A 21,989-nucleotide genomic window follows, 5' to 3' on the forward strand; every position below is an offset into this window, starting at 1 on the left:
AACGTTGTTGTGATGCCTCGTGTAAGGAGGAAAAATGCGTACCATCACGTTTCCGACTTTGATAAAGGTCGGGTTGTAGCCTATCGCGGTATGTCGTATCGCGACATTGCTGCTCGCGTTGGTCGAGATCCAATGACTGTTAGCAGAATATGGAATCGGTGGGTTCAGGAGGATAATACGGAACGCCGTGCTGGATCACAACGGCTTCGTATCATTAGCAGTCGAGATGATAGGCATCTCATACGCATGGCTGTAACGGATCGTGCAGCCAAGTCTCGGTCCCTGAGTCAACGGATGGGGAAGTTTGCAAGACAACAACCATCTGCACGAACAGTTCGACGACGTTTGCAGCGTCATGGACTACCAGCTCGGAGACCATGGCTGCGGTTACCCTTGATGCTGCATCACAGACAGGAGCGCTTGCGATGGTGTACTCAACGACGAACCTGGGTGCTAGAATGGCATAACGTCATTTTTTCGGATGAATCCAGGTCCTGTTTACAGAATCATGATGGTCGCATCAGTGTTTGGCGACATCGCGGTGAAAGCACATTGGAAGCGTGTATTCGACATCGCCATACTGGCGTATCACCTGGCGAGATGGTATGGGGTTCCATTGGTTACACGTCTCGGTCACCTCTTGTTCGCATTGACGGCACTATGAACAGTGGACGCTACATTTCAGATGTGTTACGACCCATGGCTCTACCCTTCATTCGATCCCTGCGAAATCCTAAATTTCAGCAGGATAATACACGACTGCATGTTGCAGGTCCTGTACGGGCCTTTCAGGTTGCAGAAAATGTTCGACTGGCCAGCACATTCTCCAGATCTCTCACCAACTGAAAACGTCTGGTCAATGGTGTCCGAGCAGCTGGCTCGTCACAATACCTCAGTCACTACTCTTGATGAACTGTGGTATCGTGTTGAAGCTGCATGGGCAGCTGTACCTGTACATTCCATCCAAGCTCTGTTTGACTCAATGCCCGTGTGTATCAAGGCTGTTATTATGGCCAGAGGTGAGAGTTCTGGGTACTGATTTCTCAGGATCTATGCCCCCAAATTGCGTGAAAATGTAATAACATGTCAGTTCTAGTATAATATATTTGTCCAATGAATACCCGTTTATCATCTGCATTTCTTCCCGGTGTAGCAATTTCAATAGCCAGTAGTGTATTTGCAATAAGGTTTGACAGCGGACCAGAAAATAGTTTATAAAATGCATGTTTGACCGTCAGCTCCTTTTATTTTAAATACAAATATCGACCGGTTTCAGTCACAGACCATCTTCACGGATTCGAGTTAAAACACAACATCAAATTTGTCATTATTTAAATAATGGCCACGTCCCATGCTTACAGCATGTCATGTATTCCAGTATGCAACACAGAACTTTTACTAGCAAACATACTATTCGACGTTTCCATCTATAGGTGCCTGTCTGTCATCTTCAGGAGCAGTCAGTGTCTGGGGTGTGGGGCCGGTCAGGTCTCTATCCACAAGATGATTATGATGATGATGATGATAATTTTGGTTTATGGGGCGCTCGACATCGCGGTCCCCCGTACAAGTTCCAATCGTTTCCATTTCCAGTCTCACCACTACCCGAATGATGATGAGATGATGAGGACAACACAAACACCCAGTCACCGGGTGGAGAAAGTCCCCGACCCGGCAGGGAATCGAACCCGTGACCCCATGATCCAGACGCAGCAACGCAAGCCACTAGACGACGACCTGCGAATACTCTCGCCACAGGACCACGACAGATTCAGTCACGACAACGGTTGTCACTGTCGATTAGGCATAACACAACGTGAAAAATTGAAGTTTTCAGCTGTATGAGTTATCAAGCCTGAACTTGAAAATAAATGAAAATTTTTGTCGTGCCAGATTCTGTCCGACCGGCGAGTTAGATCATCACAATTCCATAATTTTTGGAAAACTGTAGCCATAATACTCCGAAAGCTCGCAAATGGGGAGAGACCTGGAGACCTTACTGGCCAAGGTAGTGTTTCGCCAGCACAAAGGCAAGCAGTATCAACTCACGCCGCGTGCGGGCGGACGTTATCTTGCTGAAATGTAAGCCGAGGATGGATTTCCGCGAAGGACAACAAAATGGGGCGTACAATATCGTCTTCGCAGCGCTATGCTGTAAGGATTCCGCAGATGACAACCAAAGCGGTCCTGCAGTGAAAAGAAATGAGAAGACCATTACTCTGGGTTGTAGTGCCGTATGGCGGGCGACATTAAGGTTGGTACCCCACCGCTGTCCGGGACGTCTGCAGACACGTCGTCACTGGTCATCGGGGCTCAGTTCGAAGTGGGACTCATTACTGAAGACATCTCTTCTCCTGTCAATGAGTTTTTATTCATAGAAGTCAGACTAACTGTCTGCATTTCAAAGACACACTGCGATCCTTTCACTCGTTATATTGTAGTCTTCCTCCGTGGAAACTCACACAGTAACTATGAATGATACTACGCCAGCCAAAATGAAAGGCGCAGCATACGCCGTAGATCGCGAGCAGTCGCTCCGACACGCGGGGAATCCCTGTGCGCTCAAGGGGCCGATGGTCCCAGCCAACACCTATACCCGTTGTGTTGCGGGCGAACTCAGAAGCAAGAAGCGGTCACAGGGGAAATTCTACTCTACAACTCTGTCACGAAAATATTTTCGTGGCGTGGCAAAATGTCAAATTTTTCTTCTGCTTCCGTTAGACATATAAATTTCGTACCTATGCAAAATGTATTATTTCTTAGCGCCCTTTCCCACAAGAACACTAGGAGACGCGGCATTACACTGCTGAGGTAATAACATTTCCTCTAGCAAGTTCTGCATGGTGCGGTGTTTATGCGCACTGACACACACAAAGTCTGAGGACAGCCATATTTGCCACATAGCTAAAAGTTTGGGTCTAAGACGCAGCGGAGGTTGCCCAGTGATTTTTATGTGAAATACAGTAGTGTCTCGAATGCTATCGAATTTGCATACCTTACAAGACTATTTACATACGCACAGTGGTTAATGCTGTGCTTATCCGCCTATTGCAAATGTTTAAGAAAAGGTGTCACCTCATAGTCAATATCATACAATACAGTAACTACCACTTAGCCTGTTGCTAGTATGGCGTCGTGGTTTGATTGGTAATTTCCAGTCTGTAGGTAGAGAGCTGGAATCCTGCTATTCTTACAGATTTTAATTCGTTGTAAAGTTATTAGTTTACGAGGAGAATGTCAATTCTAGCATTCAAATGTGTGGCTTACATTTGTACATATAATTTGCAACACTAGCTGGAGGAAGGTAAAGACAGAAGAGACTCCATCAATTTACGTGAGATAAATACGCCTCAGTTCGACTGATAGCTGTTTTGTATTTTTTAGCATTTCGTAGCCTTAGGTGCTATACACGGTTTCAAATAATGATTTGCAACGCTGCAGAAACATGTGCGATCTGTACGCTGCAAACTTTATTTTTGCTTTCGCCAGATAAAATACTGGGATGTTTCTACACTTGAATCTGGCTTTTTGTGATTAGAGGGTAGCTCAAAAGTACTTAAACACTGTTCTCGGTTGAAGTACCTGAAGCGAAGTACGTCTTCTCGAGTCAAACTACAGACAGTGAAGGTCAATCAGAATATAAAACAATGCATTTGTGCAATATTTTCCACACGAAGAACAACACGTCAATGCGTGGACATTACAAATTTCACTGAGAATTATAATTCGTTAAGTAAATCAGGTGTTGTTACTTGTATTGTATGGAACTGGAGACCTAGAAACGACGGAGAGGCTTCGTCCCCGCCGTAGCCCTCAGTGGTTCACAACCCCACAACAGGCTAAAGCAGTCCATTCACCCCACCGCCGCCCCACACCGAACCCAGCGTAATTGAACGATTCAACCCCAGTGGACTCCCCCGGGAACATCTCACACCAGACGAGTGTAACCCCAATGTTTGCGTGGTAGAATAATTATCTTGTAAGCGTACCTGGAGAAAGTGTTTGCGAAGCATTCGCTGACATAGTGTAATTGAGGCGGAATAAGGGGAATCAGCCCGCATTCTCCGAGGCAGATGGAAAACCGCCTGAAAACCATCCACAGACTGCCCGGCAGACTCCCGGAAAGCAGTGCATTAGATCTCGCGGCTAATCGGGCGAGCGATAATTACTTACCGAGCTCTCCTTTCACGCTGTCTTTTAGTTTTCGCAAACTTATTCCCATTCTGCTTCCTTTCGATTCCCTCTCCCACAGGTGAATAGCCCTCAATGGTGATCGAAAGAGCAAAGTCACGTAATCAACAGCACACTGGAAGCTGCAAGTTCAAAATAGTGGAAACAGCCATCAAAAGAGCCGCCTAATCAACACAGACTTTGTAATAGGTCTTGAACACAATATCCTTTGTACCGTCAGCTAAAATGTATATAACACGATTTGATCCGATTCAAGTTTTTCAGAATTAGTGCTATGGGAAAGAATGCGAAATGGTCCGATCTGACTGAACAGCGTCAAAGACTATAACACAATTATAATGAAAATGCATCAAAATTGTATTATTTTAGTCATTCCAGAATTTAGCGAATGAACAAGCAGTTGACAGTACGAGCATATTGCTATTGTCTGTATGATGTTCCATGACCTGGGGCCTGAATTTATGCAGAGCTAGTTTTGGTCAGCCGTATGCATAGCTCGAAGCCACGGCACTACTAAATTTTGCATTCCGAAAGCATTGCTTGCACACGAAGTTACTGTTACATTGTAGGTATGGAGCCCAGTAACGCAAATGTGTGTTTTCCGGCGAGAAAGAGCGCTACAGAGAGTCGTCGCTAAATCGGATTACTGAAACTCGTGTATCATATAGTCAGAATTTCCGGTTGGCTACTAACAACGAGACAACACGGAAATCGGATTATTGTAATGTTCTCTATGTATGGTACGTGAATTTCGGAACCCAAATAGCAGTCCGTCAAAGCACTTAGATGCAACTCTCAGCTGTGCTATGTCGTAGACTGCTTGCTATATGTGGGACCATGGGTACGATTTCCAGTGGAATCAAATTTTTAGCCAAAGGTGTATGCTCCACGAGCATTTCCGAGAATCTTGAAATACAGAAACATGGAAAAAAATTAATTCATATCACTTCAATTTGAAGAATCTTGATTAACGATCTTTTACACAAGAGCACTAATCAGGAATTTACAGGGTGACTGTTACTAAACTATATGAAAAAAAACTACTTTATTCAACATGTCAACGTCACTACAGATATTCGGATTTCGGTCATGGCATGTTCGATGTGCCTGCCATTTTTGGCGATGATGTGGCGCAGACAAACTGCGAAAGTCTGTATGCCTCGCGGAAGTGTCGCAACATCGATGCTGTCGGTGACCTCCTGAATGGCTGTTTTCAGCTCAGCAATGCTTTTAGGGTTATTGCTGTGCACCTTGTCTTTAATATAACCTCACAAAGAGGAGTCGCGTGTGTTCAGAAGTCCAATCGAGGCCCATGCCAGTGGCGTCTAAGTGCTCAAGAGGCAGAATGCGGTACCCAGTGTGCTGCTCCAGGACATCAAATACTGTCCTGCTTCAATGGGGTCCCGCTCCGTCTTGCATGAACCACGTCGAGTCGACATCCGTATCACTTTGGACAATGGGGATGAAATCGTCTTCTAAAACCTTCACGAACCCTTCGGTTGTCAGGTTGCCATCAAGGAATATGGCAGCGATTATTCCGTGACTGGATATTGCACACCACATGGTCACCCGCCGAGAGCTAAGAGACTTCTCGATCGCGAAATGTGGATTCTTTGTGACCAAAATGTGCCAATTTTGCTTACTGACGAACCCATCAAGCCAGCCGATGTGGTTGAGCGGTTCTAGGCGCTTCAGTCTGGAACGGCGCGACCGCTAAGGTCGCAGGTTCGAATCCTGCCTCGGGCATGGATATGTGTGATGTCTTTAGGTTAGTTAGGTTTACGTAGTTCTAAGTTCCAGAGGACTAATGACCTCAGAAGTTAAGTCCCATAGTGCTCAGAGACATTTTTTTCTACGTCGTTCGCTTCCTTCTTGACGCTTTGATCGACTATAGTTACCCATTCCTGCAAACACTGTCGAATAGCGTCATTGCTTTTATTCAAATGTCGAGAAATCCGCGATTGCTCCAACCGAATTCTTTGAGCCCAACTATACGTCCTCTGCCAAATGTTGACATCTGCATGCATTGTTCACGCCCAGTGTGTGAGGCATAGTTACTGTGCAACTAAAAACACGGAGTGAAATTCGTAAAGACTCTACACCTTTGTATCGCATCCACTTATTGGCCAGCTCCATGGTGAAACTGTGTTGCAGCGTCACACATTCATGTATCGTCCACCAAAGAGAACAGTTTTGCATTTCCCGTCCACACGAGTATGGATACTGATTTGTGACCAATTTACAACTCTTTCGTGGTGCGTCGCCATTCTTTTTTTGTGTCTTAGTGTCTTGCTGGGATAGGTGGGTTTGGCAAGCAAGAAGACAGGCAGCAAAAATTCTCGTTGCTTGCGGGCGGTTTAATGCGATTCTGTCTGTTTTAATTATTCAGGAGTTGACCGTCTGGTTTTACACTTTCTTTGCTTTTTGCGTTTAATTTGATTGGGAAACCGTTGAGATTGAACTTAACACATACATGGATGAACATGAGAAATGAAAGGTTGCAATAAATTTTTCATCTGTGATTATTACTTTCGGTATGAAGTATTCTGTTGCAGATTAATAAAAATGAATTTCTTTGAATATTCAAAAATAATGATTCAAGTTTTACTTTTGTTCAAGTACTAAAGCTGTATGTGCAAGAATGGAAATATTATTGTCCATCAAAGTTAGCAAACATTTTCACGTTGCAGTGGATTTTTGTTTAACTGTATATACCCCGACTAGCTTTGAAGCATAAGACTATCTTATTTATACGAAAACGGTTTCTTTTTTTGTATTGTTATGCTCTCATGAAAATTATCCACTTTTAAATACACTTTATATGTTCAGAATTTATCACTTTTTTGAATGAAAATTTACAATTGGCAAAAGCTGCAGCTTGTATCCACCTGTGAATGCACAAGATAAAATCTACTATTTGCTTTTATTCTGTGCATGGAATGCTGCGAAAAGAAACACTTTATTACTTTTCTTCACCTCTACCTGTACCCTTTTTAGGATGTGATCTTTATTGCGGTCGTATATTTAAATCTGCCGCTGCTGCAGACTGCTCGCTCGCGGCGCAACTCCGCACCGTCAGCGATATCCAATAACATGCTGAAATTACTTAAATAAAATGGGTAATTTCCGGTGCGAACCTTGCAGTAATTGTGACAAACAGATTTTAGTAGATAAATATATTTTAACACAAACAATTAAAATCTTTACACACCTTTTACAATCCCAGGTACAAATGGCGTCGATCATCGACTTATGACAAATGAAGACGACGTAAGAGCCTAATGCAACGTCACGGTGAAAGGGTACAGTACCGCCCGACATTGAAAATGGGTACAACATTCTCCGTTATTCTGGTCAGAACAATCTATTTTTTCTAATAATAACTCAATTTCAATTAATACAGCGAAGCCGGATACCAGTGTGGGAAAGAATGACAATTTATTTATTTAATTGATCACATATGCACTCCCACAAAATAAATCCCTACATCCAGTTTGGTGAGATCTGTGAAATGAATGAATGTATGGTCGTCTGCTAACCGCAGATAGTGAATGTGAATATATGATCATCTTTGAGACGGTACTTGGGGCACCTTTGGTGGGACCAAAGAGATGAAATTTACATGAGCTTTGAGCGCCTGAAATGTGGCTGACCAATATAGTAGCAAGGTGCTCCACCACTTCGGCAGAGGTGCGAGAGGACCTGAAGAACGGCCATGTTTCAGCACTCTGCCGCTGGATCTAGTGTTGGTAAGACCTGTCTTAGGCGTGCTCCGTAGGGACAAAAGAGTGGATACATGGTATGCATGTGAAATACTTAAAGAGTAGTTTAGAATAATAATTTCTCTATTTCAGGAAATTTGTGGGGAGAATTAAATGTCAGGCAGGTAATATTAAGGGGATCGTAGTAATCTTCGGAAGTGACCAACGGTCACAATGAAACCACGTGTAGCAATAAGTTGAAATACTTCCGAGTGCTTAAGTTAAGCTAAAGTACTAGTGTGTGTACTATAAGTTGGAAATATTTAAGAAATGGCGTGTGCAGGACTTGAAATTGGAGACGAGTACTTCCACGTGGTGAGTACTGTGTGAGTCTCAACCTGTGTATGAGACAAAGGATAAAGAGAAGTACTCGTCCATGGTATCAGTTGAGGACTCGCGTGTGTGATGAATATGTTCTTAATATTACTTTGCGTGTTATGTTTCCGTGTGACGCTTGATTCAAACTATAATACTCTGAGAGAGAAGCAAGGTAAGTCAGCCGTCTATCCAGCAACGCCACTTGGGTTGCATTGCACAGGAAGACGTACATATAACCTCCAGAGTCCATAGTAGGAAAGAAAATTACGAAGTGGGATGAATACTAATTGAAGTGGGAAAGCTGAAAGTGATGTGATTATAACGTTGTGACCATTCTTTGTATCGTATGTTGCCAGTGTGATGTATTTCATAAAATTTAAGTATGTGTGGTTGGCATGGGGAGCAACAAGATAGATTCAGAGGCAGTGGGTTATGCATGTTCCTTTTTGTACCGCTCGGTCTGGAGGAAATTTTCGTAATGATGTGTGTGAGAGTCGAAGTGTGAGATATAGCAAAAGATCCACCATCCTATCCAGAAAGTGCACTGTAGCGTGAAATAATTACGAGACCATAAGATAGAGAATCACCTATGTAAAGCCATGCCCACTGGGCGGAATTTCTCATGTGTTGTTGTTGTAGGTTATAGAATTTTTGTGTTTATGTTATAGAATTTATCAAAATAAACAAGATAGTGAAAAGAAAAAGATTGGTGGCCTTTTCCTTCGAATTGTATGTTTTCATGATATCCAGAATTTATAATGTGTGCGCCATTCATACTCAGTGCGATGGTCACGTGTTGATCAAAGCCGTTAAATAAAATAAAAAAAACAGAAAATGTGGTATTGCCAGTGCGTAGCGAACAGTCAGAGTAGTGTAAATTACTAATAGTCAGATGTGCGTTTCCGTTGCATAATATTCATACAGGAGAATAATTTGTAACTTAATTGTGAGTACTAGAGTTCATGTTACTGGACAAATAAGAATGAATCCACTCGCTTCGCAGACCACTCATCTTGCAGGCCTGACTGCTTGATGCCACAGTATGAGCAAGGCATGTGGGTGCCTCTCAACGGGTTCATCTCCCATTCAGTCCGTGCAGAAGACAAGCGATTCTATTACAGTATATTGCCTATTTATCTTAACTAGTTCTTGTACAGTCTTTGTCATTTTGATTACATATCGTTTCTTCTGTGGCGGTTTTTACATCTTCCGCCACAGATAGTATTTCACACTTTTTGAATAATCATTTATAATATCAAAATTCATGATTATATTTTTTCTCACAAAATTAAGTGTTCTTTTGAGATTCAATTAACAGTAATACATATAAATTACTTGTTACAGTGAGCATTCTACATCTAAATGTTCTTTTAACTTTCAGTTTGGATGCGTGCTGCCAGAGAACGCTACAGCGGGCATTATCTTTCTTAAATGTAGGGCGAGGGTGGCTTGCCATGAACGGCGACAAATCGGGGAGTAGAATACCGTCGACGTACGGCTGTGCTGTAACAGGGCCGCAGATGGCGACCAAGAGGGTTACAAAGAGCTGGCACACCAGGCCATCTCTCCTAGTTGTCTGGCCATATAGTGGGTGACATTAGGATTGGTATCCCACTGCTCTCTGGGGCGTCTCCACACACTTCTTCGACGTGGAATCTCATTGGAATAAACTTGTCTTCAGGGATGCACCCTGATGACGAGTGAAGACGTTTGTGGAGACGGCCCAGATAACAGTGGAAAACCATCCTGACTTTCGCCCTCCAAATGGTCTGACAACCAAGAGTGATGGTCTGGTGCGCCATTTCCTTTCATAGCAGGAACCCTCTGGCTGTCATCCGAGGCTCCCTTACAGTGCAGCGGTGCGTCGAGCATATTCTGTTCCCCGTTCTGTTGCCTTTCATGGCAAGCCATGGAGGGCTTACATTTCAGCAAGGTAATGCCCGCCCGCACATGGCGAGAGCTTCTACTGCAAGTTTACGTGCTTGCCACAACCTCTCTCAGCCTGCAAGGTCACCGGATCTCTTCCCTAATAAAAACATTTGCAGAATTATGAGTAAGGCTTTTCAACTATGTCGGGATTTTGACGATGTAAAGCGCCAATTGGACAGAATTTGGCACGATTTCACTCAGGAGAGCGTCAATAGCTGCTTTATAAGGGCCAGAGGTGGAGCAAAGCGTTATTGAGCTGTTGAATCTGAGAATCTCTTTCTTTTGAGTAGATCATCTATTGTTTCTAAAAAATAGTAAGCGTTTCAATGTCTGTAGATGTGCACCACATCTACGGATTTCCATCCCATTCGGGTAATTCCTTCGTGGTGAATCGCTCTTTCGTCGTAGAGTATATACAGCATTTTCGTAACGCCATGTGCAGGAAGTCAGGTTGCGCTGTAGTTCACAATCGGCATTAAACCCGGCATCCACTCGCATCTCCAGTTTAGGTTGGGCATGACAAGCGGACAGCGACGCCGTCACAGTAGTGTTTCTTATAACACAAATTTTGTTTTATTTCGTGTATTTGATTTGAATTCTAGAGGTTAGTGCTGGATTGGAATTCGAATTCGATCTACTTGACTCTCCCAGGACGATAGAGATCCATCATTTCGTTGTTTTCCCCAAGGCAGAGTACTCGGCTAGCCTCTCAGGTAAAGCACGTACCTAGGTTCGAGTCCTGGTGGAGAACAAGAATAGTTATCATTTCATTTCAGGCCTTATCATCCGCACACCGAAATGTTGCTGATAAATAATTTTTTTTAGTATCTCTTCTTCTGTTGTCAACGCTAACCATTAGCTGCTGATATAAACTTTGCTGCCAGGCAATGAATTTTCCACAGAAGCATTTCATGTTCAGACATTCCACTCATACTTCCTGGGGAAAAAAGTTAGATGACAAAATAACGTCTCTTAGTTTGCAGTTGACAATGTTGACATATGCTGTGTCCGACTCCCAATCATCAGACAGTCTCCCATAAAACCATTACAAATTCAAACAAACTAATCCTAGAAAAAGAATTTGGTAGTTAACATGTCTTCGTGACAATGTTCGTAGGGTTGGACTCTCAGTCCGCACAAAATATTTCGTTGCGTTCTCTGTAGCAAAACATGCCCACATCTCATGCTGGTGAACAAACGATCGATATTTAACATCTGATCTTGGCTGCAAAACAAAGGAGAAGGTGCCGGGTTCTAATCCTGGTCCAGTAAGAAATTTATTTCTGTATTTCAGGTTCGAACATCTGGCTAGACATGAAAAAATTCGACGTCTAATATCTGATATTACTTAGTTCACATCCGATTGGGTATTACGTTTAAATCCCTGTCTCAAACGTTATATGATGGCATTTCAGCTTTAAACATACGCACACTCTGCTACTTGAGAATGAAACTAATTAATTAACTGGCAGATAAGAGCCTTTACTAGAATTCACTGTTCAGTACAAAAACTTTCTTTTATTTTCAAGTGCTGATTTGCGAACTGATACTAGTGGAAATTCTATGGATCACGTCAGTCTGTGGTGTCACCGCCAGACACCACACTTGCTGGGTGGTAGCCTTTAAATCGGCCGCGGTCCGTTAGTATACGTCCGACCCGCGTGTCGCCACTGTCAGTGATTGCAGACCGAGCGCCGCCACACGGCAGGTCTAGAGAGACGTCCTAGCACTCGCCCCAGTTGTACAGCCGACTTTGCTAGCGATGGTTCACTGACAAGTTACGCTCTCATTTGCCGAGACGATGGTTAGCATAGCCTTCAGCTACGTCATTTGCTACGACCTAGCAAGGCGCCATTATCGTTTGCTATTTATCTTGTGATGCATGTACCGTCAGACCGATGTTCACCAATTATGGATTTAAGTATTTTACTAGACTCAATTCCTTTAACTGTTCCAGACATCACGCCAGCCGTCGTGAGCTTAAACGCGTGCCTTTCGGCTTCCTCTCATAGAGACTTGGCTGTCTTGCCAAGTCACAACACAGTCAACACCGATGGTCGTTGTTGTCATCAAGTCTCGGTCAGGAACGAAAGCTTTGCTTGGTTTACAATCGCTGTAATTGCTCAGTTTGCATCCAGATCCTGAACAAAAAAGTTCCCTGTGCCATTTAAACTTCAAAGCGCTTGTGAATATTAATCGCGTTTTTTGACTGGTTATTTCAATAATCAGTTTATGCAAAACCACCCGTCGCAGGAACGACGTTTAGCAGATGGTGGGGGAAAGCTTTTCAGCAGCAAAAATACTTCGAACTGTCGTAGTACTTGAATATTCCAAAAATTTCTAATAATCTCTTATTCGTACAAACATTTGTAATTCTCACTAAGGATTGCAGACGGTATGTGTGATAGTTAGTTCCAGATTCTAAAAAGTGTGGTATATTTTTTAAATGCCTCTTTCTGTAACTAAGTTCAGTTTCCAATCGTTAATGACACGTTCCCTAATATTTGGAACATTGTAGTGTTAATTTACAGCTTGATTGATCGCCAGACAGAGCACTTTTCTCAACTGGTCACTTGTAGTAAGCATTTTGCTTAGTCAAACGACTGCACCGCAAAGAGATCAGCCGATCCTTGAGAAAGCTACTGCATGCGAAACAGGCGAACCGCTGATGAGGTCGTCCGGATACTTTGGGCATGATAGGACATGAATAACGGTCAAGCGACAAAAGTTTTCTCTTCGGCTCTTGCATGAAATAGCGAACCGATCGCCCTTTTCAAACGGTTTCTTGCATAAATTATCGACCCCGCTTGTGAATTATGGTACTATCGCTATTAATGTGAAGCAGGCAGAACGCAGAAAGTAATCTGATAGCCTAAATTTGTTGAACATCCTAATGAGTATGACGTTGATTTGTGTTTTCTGTTTCAAAAGTTATTATTGAGTGTCTTATTACTGTAATTTTGTTTGTCGGCTGGAGTGGCCGTGCGGTTCTAGGGGCTACAGTCTGGAGCCGAGCGACCGCTATTGTCGCAGGTTCGAATCCTGCCTCGGGCATGGATATGTGTGATGTCCTTAGGTTAATTAGGTTTAATTAATTCTAAGTTCTAGGCGACTGATGACCTCAGAAGTTAAGTCGCATAGTGCTCAGAGCCATTTTTGTAATTTTGTTTATTCCTTGTGTTGGTTCCTGTTGCGTCTCTTGTTCTGCTGCGTTGTTGCTCCAGCGTTTCATCTTTTGGTAGGTTTTATGTATTTTATGTTTGATTGTTTCGTGTCAATTATTAGGGAGATGATACTATGATCGTATACCAGTTAATTTGCTATGTTCATCAGAACTCGCAGTCAGATTAAGATTAGGGCAGCACTCGAGGCCACATATAATAATGTAGAGCAGACACAGTTGAATGATATACAGTCATCAAGTATACCAATGGCCGTAGGGAATACCTGAGTTAGGTAGGTCTCATGAATGCGGAACATTGTGAGGATGTTGAAGCAGTAAATACTTATGAAAGTGAGTCTGAAGGTACCGCAATGTAACAGCAAACATGCTCTGAGTTTGCTTACAAAAATGCAGAGGAAAGACGTAGCGATATGTTAGTTCCCACTTCGAATGTCAATTTTCAGGTGACCACACAACTTCCTCCTCCCACTTCGGAATCCTGCTCTCCACTTAAAGTTGTAATCATGAGGATGACAAAGGTGCCAGGAAATGAGACAGGAAGTACTAAACAGTCAGGAAGAAATGGATAGGAGATTAATAACTATACAGGAAAAAATGAGAAAAGAGTCAGATAAGAAGTTACAAGAAATAGCATATTGGTAGAAAGATGGGAGACAGAAGAAATTAACAGAGATTTCGTGGAATAGTAGTGTTGGATTGTGACATGTCTCAAAAGGAGGAGGAGAATTTTACGTTGTGGCAGGAGACTACTTCGGTTTAGGAAAGGAAAATGAAGAGTTTATAGGGCCGGCTAGCCGATGTGAAGGCACAGCTAGGTCCGATCCTGACAGTAGAGGAAAAGGTGTGCAACGTCGAACCGAGTGTTATGGGACAGCAGAAACAGATTAATATAGTCGAAAGAGCTTAAAATTCAAAAGAGTTTTAAATGCAGGGACCCGAAAAGTTCCAGATAAGGTAGAGCAGTAGAGAGGCTCACTGTTAGTAAGCGAGAAGTGATCGAGCGATGAGTTCATACTATGAGAGGGGGTTCTGTTGCAGAAATAGAGGAAGTGAAGCCCCTCCTGAAATTCCAGACGAATCAGGGACAATAAGCAAATGGCAGTGCGAGAAAATGTACGTAACGGTCAATGACGACGAAGCTTTCAAGCGAGCGGTTGCTCCGGTGTTAGGGTTCCAGCACAGTGAAAATGGTAGTCGTGGTGCAGCTCCAGACAGGGGAAATTCAGTGCGTGGCCTGGGAATAAGCTAAAATGGTACTTTTGTAAATCTTCTTCTGTTCGTTGAGTGAAACTAATCAGTGAATGAGATAAGGAATCATGAACAACATTCGTGCACTCAGAGACGTAAATTAAAGTAAAATCTTATGCTCGGTGTTATAGTATCCATCATGCAAGTTGCCAGTTCATAAGTTTAGTGTTCAACAAGAATTTCAATACTCTGCTGTGTCAATCAAACAAAATGTAAGAAAACTTCTGGAAACTCCACACGATGGCAGAGACATCCAGCTCTGTGATCGAATAATGTCGCTCACATTTGCTCTGCTTGGAAAGGCAATCGTCTTCATGTACTTGCTCCTCCTCCCTCTATCTGTTGGATCACGACTACACCACAGCCTGTCTTTCTGCTGTCTGTACACACACAAACTCTCTAGACTAGGACGAGAAAGTGTAGGAACTGCGAGACGTGGCCTCTTTATTTTTTTTTAATATATATATTTTAGACCCTGATGGTATGACGTCACCACCACAGATATCTGTTTAGTTGCTTTCAGCTTGGGTCTAGCGGTGTTCCGCCGTTGAAGGGATGGACTCATCATTTATAAATTTTATCTTCGACATCGATAAGATCTACAATACCATTTGTTGGTATAACAATCTCAGCTAAGTTGATGCATTGGATTTCTGTGTATTTCTTTATTTTATTTAATCACTGTGTTTTTCGTATATACATATACTCCTTGATATGTTATTAGATCACTGTGAACCATGTAACTGTGTCCTTCTAGATAGCTTTTTAAATTTGATTTTACTACACTCTGCATGTTTCTTGAAAGATTTTTTAATTTTCCAGAATTCTTGTACCCTCCAGCCATTTCAAGCCAGTTGCAACTATAAAGTGGCTCTAGAAGTACCGTTTGAATGAAGTTACCAAGCCCACTTCTGATCTCCAAGAGAGTCAGCTTATTACAGCACTAGACGTCCTCGGTTTTCCATCTGGTCTGATGTGACCTCCTGTTGTTTCCTATTTTGTTCCAAAGTATTCATCCCGTTATAGGACCTTCACCCATCGTACTCAATTATTCCTTCTGTACCGTGTGTATAGTCATTAATACCGAAAACTGACGCGGCTGGAAGTAAGCGATAATACTAAACGGGAGTCGCAAGCACTAAAGGGCACTGTATCAAATACCGATTTATATATTCGCCTGGAACTCAGTTCTTTTCGATCCAGCAGGGAAATTGGTCAAGGTGATAGATCATTTCATTATCCTCTTAGAAAGGTCAGTGAAAAGAATTAGCATTCAGTTGAGTACTGGAAAACCCTGGGAACGAAGAGAGTGAAGAATCTGACACAGCAGACAGCGGGTAATCTCGCAAAGACGCAGTGCCGCACTTCTTGCTTCACTGTCGAGCAAAGAAGTCGGTCACCGATTGGAACATGCGTGCCTGCAAGAGACCGACTCTCCACCCATTGCATCGACGAGGCTAGGAGATCTAATAGTGTTCTTCAGTACGTAGTTTTCGAAGTGTGCCGCTTTTAAGAGGAGAGCATTTTCTATTCTGACAAGAGGGTAGAAGTAAATTTGTGTTCGGCTCTTCGATGTATTTCACCTGACTATAAGAAGGTTATATTAAAGTCTGTAACTTATTTTGAGCAAAATCTACACTGTCCAGTCACCTTAATTTGTCCACTAATCTAAAGCCTGAACAAACAACTCTTTCAGCGTGGACCACTGCGAGACGTGCAGGAAGAGTCAGTGATGTTCTGGAAGGTAGATCCAGGAATGTGGAATCATGCTGATTCCAGTAAAATGGCCCTCTGCGATTGGTTTCTCTGTTGGTGATCCAAGGTGCAAACAGCACGCTCGAGGTGGTCGCACAGATTCGCGATTGGGTTCAAATCCAGGAAGATTCGTGGCTAGGGGAGTACGGTAAACTCAGCCTGGTACTTCTTGAATCAAGCAAGTACCACGTTTCATTTTCCTGGTGGTAGATGCGATCATGCCTTTCGCCCCTACTTCTCAATCTGTACATTGAAGAAGTAATGACGGAAATAAAAATAAGGTTCAGGAGTGGGATTAAAATTCAAGTGAGAGGATATACGATTCTCTTATGACATTACTGTCCTCAGTAAAAGTGAAGACGATTTACGTGATCTGCTGAATGGAACGAACAGTCAAATGAGGACAGAATATGGACTGACAATAAATCGAAGAAGGACGAAAGTAATAACAAGTAGCAGAAATGAGAACAGCGAGAAACTTTACATCAGGATTGACGGTCACGAAGCAGCCAAGGTTTAGGAATTCTACTACCTAGTCAACAAAATAAGCAGTGGTGCACGGAGCAAGGAGGATATCAAGAGCAGAAAGGCATTCCTGGTCAAGAGAAGTCTGGTAGTATCAAACGCAGGCCTTAATTTGACAAAGAATTTTCTAACAATGTACGTTTGGAGCACTGGCAAAAAGGGCATTCCTGGTCAAGAGAAGTCTGGCAGTATCAAACGTAGGCTTTAATTTGAGAAAGAATTTTCTGAGAATGTACATTTGGAGCACAGCATTGAGATGTGGTGCTACAGACGAATGTTGGAAATTAAGTGGACTAATAGAATAAGGAATGAGGATGTCTGCGCAGAATCGGAGAGGAAAGGAATGTGTGGAAAACACAAAGAGAAGGGACAGGATGGTACGACCGGTTAAAACACCACGGAGTAACTTCCATCGTGCAATAGGGAATTGTAGAGGGCAAAAACTGTAAAGGAGATTGGAATACATCCAGTAAATAATTGAGGGTGTGAGTTTCAGGTGCTACTCTGAGATGAAGAGGGCAGGAGAGGAATTCGTGGCAGGCGGCATCGAACCAGTCTGAAGACTGATGACTCGAAGAAAGAAAAAAGTCATCCGGAGTCACAAAATCACCCGGGAAATGCCCTCTGACACGGACCCTTCTGACGACTATTGTAGTGTGGTTGGTTTCAGACATTTCCACGCTGTACAAGCCGACAGCCATATGTCCGATGTAGCAAAAAAATATGGGACACATCTGAAAACGCCACCTTTCGTCACTCAACAGACGTCCGATTGTAGTAGTGCGGTCAGCATAGGGGCATGAACCAGGCGCCTATTGGGAGCCCCATACGCAGGTACATTCGGTGAACGATCGGTGAGAACACATTGTTGTTAGCTCCTTGGTTCATCTGGGCGGGCAGTTGCTATTCGCCAGTATACATGTCTGTAACTGTCGATCGCCTATGGCTTGTGGGCCACTATAGTGGCCTCGATGGTGGTTTTGGACAGAACGATTTTACGCCATGTGTGGTACACTTTACCCACTGCAGCACGCGAAAAGTTTACAAACTAAGCCGTTTCGGAGACGCCTGCACACTTTGCCTGAAGGCCGATGATCATGTACTTTTGGACATCAGCTAAATCGCTCCGTTTCCACACTACGACAACGACTTCACTGTTTTCCGTCGTCGTCGTCGTCCCCTCCCCCCATCCCCACCCACCGACATGCTTTATATACTCCCCACTGCTAGTGTTGCCACCTGCCATATGTGATTATTGCACGTTGACGTCGAACGTAGGAGGTGATCATATTAATGTGAATTGACCGTGTGAATCATTTACAGTGGACATAATTTTGCGATCAGCGTGTCACACTGCAATTGCTGTAGCAATTTAGCTTTGTCTAATATTTGAGACAAGGCTTTAATGGTATTTGTGTGGGTGAAAAGTTTTTGCCAGAAGGTTATCTTCTCATGGCTACGATTCCTTTTTGGGAGCGTGCAGGGAAAATCAATTAATTTTTTAAGGCAACAAGTTACCAGGGTTTCATGGTGGACGGCTAGGATTTTATTTAGAAGAAGCTGCTCATATTTAAGGGAAGTCTCTTGCGTAGCTAATATTGCAGCATGACAGGACAAGAGCGCAGCTCACTCCTGTTTACAGAAGACGTAAAAAATCAGATGCATAATATTAGAGAAGAGTATCGCTGCTTCGGGATTGCAGAGCTTTTCTGTGCTCAACAATCATGACTTTTTCTGGACGAATAGAAATTTCTCTGAATGAATCAGTACGGATTCAAGAAAATTCGCTCGGGGGACGTGCACCTTGTCTCGTTCATAGTGATACACTGAGGTACAGAAGTCATTCGATACCTCCAGATAGCGTGTAGGAGGTCCTTTTGCCTGGAATAGCGCAGCAACTCGACGTGGCACGGACTCAGCAAATCGTTGGAAGTCCTCTGCCTCTATAGCCGTCCATTTCTTCGGAAGTGTTGCCGGTGCAGCATTTTGGGCGCTAACCGACCTCTCGATTATGTCCCATAAACATTCGATGGGAGTCACGTCGGGTGATCTGGATGATCAAATCATTCGCTCGTACTATCCAGAAAGTTCTACAAACCAATAGTGAACAACTGTGGCCCAAGAACATCGGCCTTTGTCATCTGTAACGTTCCCTGGCAACACTCACACTATTAATAAACTAAAATTTAATTGCACTATATACGCCGCTATGAAGCAACTTGTATATACTGTAATTATTTAACGAAAAATATTATTGAATTTTGCGTAAAGGACATTCGTTATTATTGTAATATTTTCTGTAGTAATATTCTCGATGTATTTATGATTGTAATATTTCTATACTCATAATGTAATTGCGAAATGTGTCAATATCTCCGATAGCAAAAATGTAAAATTCAGCCACAGAGGAAAATAATGTTGTAAGATTACAAAGATATGTTAATGGTCAGCAGTAGTATAAAAAGCACCACGTAGTGTGTATTATTTGTCGTCTTCCTGGAGAGCTGAAAGTGAGAGGAACCTGTGACGTAGCATTTTATGAATGGGTAGACTTCTTTTGTCTGTATCTAGATTTAGCCGCCATTAGAGGAGAAATTACAAACTAATGTAAGTTGAATTATTGTTGTGGTCTAAATACATTATAATTTAACAAAAGTGTGTATTACTAATGTAAATTAGCTTGCCCATGTCATCTATATTATTTCTTTAAAGAATTTTCAGCATTTTTAGCGGTGTTGCTGGGCTGTGCCGCGACCGAACGATTTGCAGCGGCAGCACATTTAAAAAATTGTTCCGCTAAGAAAAATTAACCAAACCCGTAAATCGGGAGCAGATAAAAATTAGCAGTGAAATAAGAAAATGTTTTTCTTTTTCAGCGATCCTGAGACTGACGGAATTTATTACTAGTTTCACATTTGTGCATTCATAGGCGGGTAGTTAACGTTGAAATTTAACAGTTTTGGTTCTGTTCTTTCAAATAACTTAAATGTATAGTGAAGTGTGTTTTATCAATGATAATTAAACGTCGGATTGGCAATATTTAACCATTTTCTGCTAATAGAGACAGTCTTGTGTTCCATAGCTAACGCCGGGAAAGAATTCAGTAAATATTTAAAGAAAACCACTGCATTTAGAAAATGTGTGCCAAGGCCGAATTATGTAAAGGATTTAATTCTCAACTAAATATTCTTAATCAGTTAATATGAATTCACGTAATTTTAAATGCACTTAATTCTGTGTAAATGAATTTTGATTACCACACGTAAATAAGAGGTTCTACGACAAAGTTCGTACGTACAGAAGGAAAGAAAGGCAAATTAACTGAAAACAAATTTAAAAAAAGGTAACTGATTATTCTTTAATGTAATTTCATCAAACATCGATAAAAATTTCATCGTTATTTGTAAACATGAAGTCCATGAATGGCCGCAAATAGTCTCAAAGTAGTCGAACACAGCCATCTCCAGTCAGTTATCGGTTGCGTTGGACCAGAGGACCCAGTCCATGTAAACACACCCCACTCAATTATAGGGCCACCACCAGATTGTACAGTGCGTTGTTGACAACTTGGGTCCATGGTTCAGTGAGGTCTGCGTCGCACACGGACCGTACCATCTGCTCGTACCAACTGAAATCGGAACTCGTCCCACCAGGCCACGGTTCTCCAGTCGTCTACGGTACAAGCGACATGCCCACGAGCCCAGGAGAGGCGTTGCAGCCGATTTCGTGCTGTCAGCAAAGGCACACGCATAGATCTTCTGCTGGCATACCCCATTAATGCCAAATTTCGTTCCACTGTTCGAACGGATACGTTCGTCGTAGGTCCCACACTGATTTACTGAGTATTGCCTGTCTGTTAGAAATAAGAACTCCACACGAACGTCCCCGCTGCCGGTCGTTAAGAGAAGGCCGTCGGCCATTGCGTTCTGCATGGTGGGAAGAAGCGCTTGATATTTGATATTCTCGACATGCTCTTGACTCTGTGGATCTCTGAGTATTGAATTCCGTAACGATTTCGCATTTAAAGTCCATCAACTCCCGTTGTCCGGCCATAAGCACATCGCACACCTTTTCATGTGAATCTCCTGAGTACAAACGATAGCTCTGCCAGTGCACTACCCTTTTGTAGCTTGTGTACGCGGTACTACCGCCATCCGCATATGTGCATATCGCTTGTCCCAAGACTTTGTCACATCAATGTATCTTGCAGTGGGTAGACCTGGCGAGGTTCCTGTTATTTCCGAAAGTCGTTCGAGAGTATGACATTATCGACTACTAAAATATGATCATAGATAGTGTCCTCGCAAGACTCGATGAGTGTTTCGCTAATACAATACATTACGCTCCACGTGATGGCGAGTTTTTTATAGAAAATAAAATTGAGATCGCCTGTGACTTAAGGAAGTGCGATTTACCACACAATATTAGCAGAAGTACACTACTGGCCATTAAAATTGCTACACCAAGAAGAAATGAAGATGGTAAACGGGTATTCATTGGACAAATATATTATACTAGGACTGACATGTGATTCCATTTTCACGCAGTTTGGGTGCATAGATCCTGAGAAATCAGTACCCAGAACAACCACCTCTGGCCATAATAACGGCCTTGATAAGCCTGGGCATTGAGTCACACAGAGATTGGATGGCGTGTACGGGTACAGCTGCCCATGCAGGTTCAACACGATACCACAGTTCATCAAGAGTAGTGACTGGCGTTTTGTGACGAGCCAGTTGCTCGGCCACCATTGACCAGACATTTTCAATTGGTGAGAGATCTGGAGAATGTGCTGGCCAGGGCAGCAGTTGAACATTTTCTGGATCCAGAAATAACCGTACAGGTATTGCAATATGCGGTCGTGCATTATCCTGCTGAAATGTAGGCATCGAATGAAGGGTCGAGCCACGAGTCGTAACACATCTGAAATGTAGCGTCCACTGTTCAAAGTGCCGTCAGTGCGAGCAAGAGGTGACCGAGACGTGTAACCAATGGCACCCTATACCATCACGCCGAGTGATACGCCAGTATGGCGATGACGCATACACGCTTCCAATGTGCGTTCACCGCGATGTCGC

Source organism: Schistocerca americana, chromosome 4 (assembly GCF_021461395.2).
Source record: "Schistocerca americana isolate TAMUIC-IGC-003095 chromosome 4, iqSchAmer2.1, whole genome shotgun sequence".
NCBI classification, from domain to species: Eukaryota; Metazoa; Arthropoda; class Insecta; order Orthoptera; family Acrididae; genus Schistocerca; species Schistocerca americana.